The following is an 8,624-nucleotide window of genomic DNA, read 5'->3' as shown; positions in this document are numbered from 1 at the left end:
GAGTAGGATATATTATTAATAGTTAAGAATATAAGCTTTATAACTTACTGACCCAGGTTTGAATCCTGACCTTTTTACTTTGTGGCCTTGAACAAATTATTTAACCTCTCTAATTCTTAGTTTTTTAAATCAGTTAAATAAGGTAATAATACCTATTTCATAAGATTTGTTTGAGAATATTAAATAAGAACATTGTATAAAGCATGATGCATGCTACATTGTAAATACTCAACATGGTAGATGTTAATATTACTATTATTATGATATTTTATTCATTCAGTAAAGGTTGTTGATAAATTGTGAATCCAGAAATTGTGCTGACTGGACTCACTTTAAATTTGTAACTACAAATCTCAAATGACTCAAAATAGTCCCAGATTATTCTATCTCATTGCCCTGGTAACTTCATTTTCCTCCTTTCCAAGAGAGCTATTTTACAATGTTCTCTTCTCTCAAATCCCCATACCTCCCACATACACACACACTCACACTCAACTGATACTCATACTCAGACTTTCGTCATAGACAATAAATGTCAACATGCAAAATGCCCTCTTTTTCATCACAAAATCCACTTGCCTTCCTACATCCTTGTTTATGAACTTTGTCTTCCCTCCTTTTTCAGGAAAACAGAGTTCCTGCCCCTTTGGCCACCCTCCCCTGCACCTGGAACATATCCTCTCGGGCCTTCCCAGGCACCTCACTTCTGTACTCATGTACGGGCTTCTTCTGTTCACTAGAAATTTCAATTCTGGAGTGTCCCAGGCTCTGCCCAGCCCTCTCTCCTTCTCTATTTATGCTATACCCCTAAATGATTCGACCAACTCTGAGGGCTCTTAATATCATCTATGCTTTAATGATTGACCTCCAGTCTTCCTCATTTCAGTAAATATTACCAACATCTACCTCATGTCTTCAGCGAAAAACCCAGGAGCCCACATCTAATCTGTTCAACAAGTCTCGTATGTCTTACTGGCTAACTCGAAACATACCTTAAGTCTAACTACTTCTGACAAACTTCATTACTACCACCATGGTCCCAACTACCATTATTTCTCTCTAGATCAGGGTTTCTCAATCTTGGCATTATTGACATTTTGACCAAGTAATTCTTTGTTCTGAGGGCTGTCCTGTGCACTGCAGGCTGTTTAGCAGCAGCCCTTCTCTCTACCCACCAGATGCTAGTCACATTCCCACTACACAGTTATGAACACCAAAAATCTCTCCAGACATGGCCAAATGTCCCTTATGGGGCTTGGGGGGGTCAAAATCACTCCCAGTTGAGAACCACTTCTCTGAATTAGTGCCAGCAATCTCTTAATTTGTCCCCCTGTCCCACTCTTGCCCTTCTAAAATCTACATCCTATACAGCATCCAGAGTGATCTTATTAAGCATATGAATCGTCATATCCCACCCCCGGTGAAAACATTTCAGAGGCTTCCTTTGTACTTAGTCCACAGCTCAAGATTCTGACATTATTTCCTTCTACTCTCACCTTCAGTTACTGCTCTGCAGTCCTCTGGCATTCTTGTCATCCCCCAGACTTGCCAAGTTTATTCCCATATTGGGGCCTTTGCCCCTGATGTTCTCTCTGCCTGAAATTCTCTTCCCACAGAGCATGCCTTAACAACTCATCATTCAAACCACACCTCACATCCTCCTCCAGCTTTTCCCGAACCACCAGTGAAAGAAGTCTCCTATAGCTACTCTCCATCACATTACTCTATTTTCTTTATCGGGGCCAGAGATTATATCACGTATTTTCACCAACTTATTGTCCTCCTGTGAAAATATTTACTCCATGAGAGGAGGGGCTTTATTTGGTCTTGTTTGCCTTTTGCCACTTTAACATTAATTTCCTGAAAAGTGCCTGACCAAAACAAGGATCTGGAAAATATGAACCAATATATTTTTGTCTGATTAATTAGCTGATTAAACACCTATGTGATTCAGGTTTAGGGTTTGGGGGCTGTGGCTAAAAAAATAAATAATGAGACATGGTTCCTGCCCTCAAGGAGTTAGATCCAATGGAGGTTTTGGAGAAGTAAAAAGGAAATTACAATATAGAATACGAAGTGCTACAATACAGGGAAGCTTAACTCAGATCTAGGGCTTCAGAGACTTCCTAGGGAGGGTGACATGAGCAAATGCATCCAGAGGGGTGAGTGAGAGTTAGCTGGGTTAGTGGGTGCTAGAGTCTGAATTGTGTCCCCTCCCAAGTTCATATGTTGAAGCTCTAACTCCCAGTACCTCAGAATATTACTGTATTTGGAGATGGGGCCTTTAAAGAGGTAATTAACTTAAAATGAGGCTGTTAGGTTGAGCTCTAATCTAATCTGACTGATGTCTTTATTATAAGAAGAAACGTGGATACTCAGAGAGACATCAGGGTTGTACACACAAAGGGAAGACCATGTAAGGCACAACAAGAAGGCAGCCATCTATAAGCCAAGGGGAGAGGACTGGAATGGATCTTCCCTCATAGCTCTCAGAAGAAACTGCCCCTGCTGACGCCTTGATCTTAGACTTCCAGCCTCCAGAACTGTGAGAAAATAAATGTCTGTTGTTTAAGCCACCCAGTCTGTGGTCCTTTTTAGGGTAGCCCCAGCAAATGAATACAGCGGGGTGGGAAACTGAGGTGTGTGGGTGGGGTGGGAAGGACCTGGGTGTGGAGCACAAGCTGTATGGTTGTTAGAGGGGAAGCTGGAGAGGTTGGCAGGGCTGAGCTCATTTGGCCTGACCAAATAAAGGCCAGGATAGGAGTGTGAGCACTATGGTGAAGATTCTCAAGAACACTGAAAAATCACAAGCAGCACAGTAAGGTGATCAGACTTGCCTCCGAGAAGAATTTTAGTGGTAGCGTGATGAGTAGAGTGTACGCGAGGAACACCAGAGATCCTGAGAGCAACAAGGAAGCATGTAGCTTTGCAGTCCAACAGACTGAGGTTCCCATCCAGGCTCTGCCATTTAGAATCCCTATGACTTTGGACAAGTTCTTACCCCTCTTTGGCTTCTGTTTCCTCATTTGTAATTATAGGTATGATTCTTACCTCAGGGGATAATATAAGAATTAAATAAGACAGCATGTGTAAAATACTTGGCATAATACTTGACAAATTAGAAACAATGATTGCTGGTAGCTATTAGAATATCCAAGGCAGTAATAGTAGAGCTGCGAAAAAGGGACAAGCTTGAGCTATCTTAAAGATGAATAATCTTTAAAACTTGGCCATTGATTTTATGTTTGGTGGTGTGAGAGAAGATGAAGTAAAAAATAACATCTAGACTTTTGAGTCGGGCAGGTTTTGGATTGTAATGTCATTCACCAAAGTAGGAAATGAAAACAAAGAACCAGGGAGGGGAAGAGGATGAGTTTAATTTTGGATACGTTAAGTTTGAGGGATCCTTGGTACATATCAGAAGAGTATCTCATAGAGAGTTGAATATAGAGATCTAGATTCAGGAAAGAGGCTTGGGCTAGAGACGTAGACTAGATTGATAAAGCATTTCACTGAAAGTGTGCAGAGTGAGAAGAGAAGCAAAATAGAGGTAGAACTCCAGGGACATATCCACCATCAGAAGAAGAGAAGACAGGATAGGAGGCTAAAAAGGAGCCTACAAAGAGAAAGGAGAAAAAGAAAAAGTGAAGTCAAAGGGAGGAAAGACATTTGAAAAGAGAGTAGTTAACAGTGAAAAAGCCAAAGAGAAATCAAATAAGGTAAGAACCAAGCCATACCCACCAGACTGTGTAATGCCTAGATATCAGGCAAGACTTGGAAAAGGATGATTTTAGGGAGTGATAGGGATATAATCCCTATTGTAATGAGGTAAAGAAAAAATGAGAGGTGGGGAAGTGAATATTGTGAGCTTTATTGTTCAATTTTTATTTTATTTTATTATTTTAGAGATAAGGTCTTACTATGTTGCCCAGGCTGGTCTTGAACTCCTGGGCTCAAGTGATCCTCCTGCCTCAGCCTCCCAAAGTGCTGGGATTGTAGGCATGAGCCACCACACCTGGCCAATATTGGGAGTTTGAGAATGAGAGACAGAGAGAGAAAGAGAGAGAGAGAGAGAGAGAGAGAGATAAACTCTGTCTGTAGAAGAAAAATCCTTTTGTTCCCTCACCCTTCATAACTCCTTGCTTCCCACCATCCTAACCTGTATTCAGCCCAGGGGTTCTTAACCCTTAACCTTGGGTTCATAGATCCACCTCAAGTGGTTCACAAACAGAATTTAAGGGATCTATGTAATTTCAGAAAAAAATTACAACTTCAATTTCACTCGACTGAAATCTAGCATTTTCACCAATTGTGAATTTAGGCAAAAACTACAGAAGATCAGCAGTACCTGTGACTGTCAAAAATATTTTTTCATATCATGTTACAGTTGTCTCAGATTTCTCAAAATATCATTTACACTCTTCACTTTTATGAAATTATAATAGTTATTTTAAGTCTGCTGCTAGATCTTATAAATAGTTTTAAATATTTTGATAACTACATTTAAATTCAATTAGTTTTCTTTGTAATCTTATGTGTTTTATGTTTTTAAAAACATTATTTGGAGAAAGGGTTGATAGGCATCCTCAAATGTCTTTGGCACAAAAAGGTTAAGACTTCCTGCTAGTTCATTCCGTAAGCTATGTATCTGCCCTATTATCTCAAATTTTTGGATTCTATATGCTGCTGCCCTTACTCTTCTATCTATAAGTCACAATTATCCCATATGCTTTTCCAGGGAAAATAGGCATGTGTCTCTATGTGTTTTTCAATTGATCTCACCACCCCTTAGTCCTTTTACTTTTCACCTGGTCATAGAAACACCATCTGTTTTGAGATGGTAAAATTGTTTCAAATATTCATTTACTTTTTTGTTCACCATCAACCAACATTTATTGAGCACAAGATGCTATGCTGCGTGCTTGGGTACACAGCACTGGTATAACCTAGGAATTTATGGTTTGAAGAGTAGTCAAAAGAGATGAGAAGTAGATTTATACATAAATAGTTATAAGACAGTGTGGAAGTTGCTTTACTTAGGATAACAAAGTTTTGTCGTATCGGAGATGCCAGGGGAAGGCTTCAGGCAGGGAGTGACACAGAATGACGAGAATGTTGTTAAAGGACTGAGTGTGCCAAGACTGGGTAAGTAATGTTCATAAAGCCATTGCTTTGTTTCCTAAAAATCTTTGAAACATTAAACATCACGGAGTAAAAGATGTTTTTTTCATCTTGATATATAGATTTAATTAGCATACCTGATGAAGACTAAGAAAAAAATGGAGGACCGGGTTGAATTTTTAGGATATCTTCCTTCCTGTAAGCATTTACCGAGAGAAACAATGTTCATAATTGCTACAAATGAAAATATTAAGCCAACATTCATTTAAAAAAGCATTTGGATATGAGAATTATCAGTTTTTCATAAATGAGTGAATGACACCTGCTGGCCACATAGAATAATTACCCTCTCTGAAGGAATGGTGAGTGCTAATAGTGAATACTGTGAACCCCGTTTCTCTACCAAATCAATTACATGTGATACTTGGGCTTTTCTTTAATGATCAGCAAGGGGGAGAATTTTTGGAACAGTGAACCTCATGCTTTTTGGGGTTTGTTTTTCTAGCTTGAAGAGTTCAAGAAGTTTAAAGAATTTAAATGTTTACTGCAATTTATTTAATAGTAAGTTAACTGAGACTTGGAGAGAAGTAATGCCTCACTCAAGATCACACAAGCTAATACCAGAGCCCTGGTTTCTGTTCTCCTACATTCCCAGACTAGGCAAAGATTCGGGTTGTTTGTTAACTTTTCTTCTATCTCTTATTGTTTGGCTCAACTCTTCAGAAATTTTATTAATGGTGACGTCACTAATACTTTCTATATGTCTAATGTCTTTCACTTTTTAAAAAAGTCTGATTTGTTGAAGTAAGATTTACATAAAGTAAAATTCACCAATTTTAAGTGTACAATTCTATGAGTTTTGATAAATGTATATAGTCTTATCACCATTCACCACAATCAGATCTAGAATATATCTATCATCCCTGGAGATTTCCTCATACCCTTTCATACCCAACCCCCCACTTCTACCTCCAGGCCCTGGCAATCACTGATCTGTTTTCTGTCCCTAGAGTATCGCCTTTTCCAGAATGTCATATACATGGAAGCATATGGTATATGGCTTTCTGTGTCTGTCTGCCTTCACTTTGCTTAATGCTTTGGAGGTTCAGCTATGCTGTTGCATGTAAAGGTAGTTTGTTTCTTTTTATTGCTGAGCAGCATGCTACTGTATGGATAAACCACAATATGTTTATCCTCTAACTAGCTGATGGAAATTTGGGTTGTTTTCAAATTTTGATGATTATGAACAAAGTTTTGATAAATATTTGAGTATAGGTCTTTGTGTGGACATATATTTAATACGTCTTAGGTAAATACCTAGGCATGGGATTGCTACTATATGGTGAGGGCATGTTTTACTTTATAAGAAATTATGGCTTTTGCTTTTCAAAAGTAATTGTACACATACTCCTTCATTTATTCTTAGTCTACTTCTCGTTGTGTGCCATATCATTGTTGTAGAAATATTTTGTATAAAATATAGTTTTAGCATTAAGTGTGATAAATGATGAGAGGCCTTTTCAATAAAAGGTCATAAAATAGCATTTTTAAAGGAATGGAGTATTGCATAAAGGGAAGAGTACAGCCTTGGAACTATCTGAAGTTTGTCATTTTGGCTGCTGTGTAACTTTTATTAGAAAAATTACCTAACCTCTTTGAATGTTAGTTACTTTATCCTCAAGGTGTGGGTGACACAGGCCTCTACATGGCAGGGTTGTTACAAAGATTATATGGGATAATATAAGCTGAATGTTCAGCACATAATAGGTGCTGCTGTTATTGTCATTACAGTTACAATTTTTGCTGAATGCAAAAGGCTGCATTGTAGAAAACAAATGGTATCACATTACTAATGTTTAGTGTTCATTGGGAATTAATGGGTTCTTCCAAGGCTTTGTATACATCACCCAGAGACAATTAAGTTACATTTGGCTCAAGTGTCTATGATATGTGAGTTTTTAAAATAACGTGCTAGTCTAACACTTCGCCACAGATTAGCATTTTGTATTTAATTAAGGTCATGTCTTCTATATGTCACTGAGAAATGCTATTGTCACATAAATTATGATAACAAGGTGTCATAACTTATGTAATATGATTTACCTAGGCAAGGACCCATTTAACTTAACTTTTGAAGGATTGATATTTTCTATAGCTCTACTTAGATATTCTTAATCAAAAACATTGACAGTAGGTTTTTAACTTTGCTATTTTAAGACTACTTCACTTAGTTTACTGGCAGGTATTTAAACTACTAAAAATGTTAGTTAATTAGGTTGCACTGACATCTGCTGGTCAGACAGTAAATTCCATAAAAATCGTGTTTCACCAGTGTAAATGAAATCAAATAATTTAATTGTTTTTACAATTCGTATTTGCATTCTGGGTTTAACAAATTAGCTGCTGTATATGATCATTTCTGATTCATAGCTCAATTTGAGTCAAGTGGTTTGTTAGCCTGCTGTAACTGTCTTCGAGTTCTTCATAATGGCCAGTGGTATCCATTAAATAGCTTTGTTAAGAAGTAAAATATCTGTGAAATCACAACCTCTTCCAGTCGGTGTTTACCACTGCGTGATGACATCATCATCACGTATTTTGGCCCTAAAACGCAGCAAACAACTAGTGATGTTTATTAAGTTAGAATTCACTTGGAGACAGTGTTCCTGGGGAGATAGGATTAGGATGTAGGGGAGGTTCCAACAGAGCTAAACTCTACGGGATAATTTTTTCTTGCTGGGAAGTATAATATAGCTACTTTAAAACCTACTAATTCAATACTCATGTTTAGGGTTATGGAATTTTGAAACGGGAAATAAATTTCCTGACCATTTAGTTCGTCATTCTCCTTTGTAGATGTGGAAATTGAGACCCAGATAAATTTAATTAACTTAGTCACCTAGCTGATACTAGAAAGAAAGTTCCCTGATTCTCCCATTCCAAGATTCTTTTCTATATAAATTGTCTTCACTAGCTGTATATTATTTATTGTTTAAACCAAAAATATTTGGACACACATACTCACACATAAGTATGCTTACTTGAGAATTTATATTTAGCTTATTTTAACTCAACCATGCCAACTTTCTCTGAGACATTATTAAAATACACAGCATATTATATAATATTTCTCTGTGGTGCTTCAGAAATATATATTTTCATTCATATGTTCCCTCCCAGAAAATCAAGCTCCATTCTCTATTTCTTCAATATGTGAAAATAGAAAGAGGTATGTGGATCAGAAAAAGAAAATGAATCAAAAATAAACCTTAACCAGGGAAATTTCTGGCTCTTTGATGAGGTTGAGGGTCATAGCATCATGCATCAGATGTTTTATCAGAAATACAAGCACATTTTCCCTTAATGTTCTGTTCCAATAGGCATTGTTATACAGGATAAAACTTTAAAAATGCAACTTTCATTGTGATAAGTAGTGTGATATGATACAAGACTGATGAAATATTCCATAATATAATGCCAAATATATTTTTTCTCAACTTTAG

This window comes from Pan paniscus, chromosome 1 (genome assembly GCF_029289425.2).
Source record: "Pan paniscus chromosome 1, NHGRI_mPanPan1-v2.0_pri, whole genome shotgun sequence".
Lineage (NCBI taxonomy): Eukaryota > Metazoa > Chordata > Mammalia > Primates > Hominidae > Pan > Pan paniscus.
The sequence above is the reverse complement of the archived record's forward strand: the minus strand, read 5'-3'. Positions refer to the sequence as shown.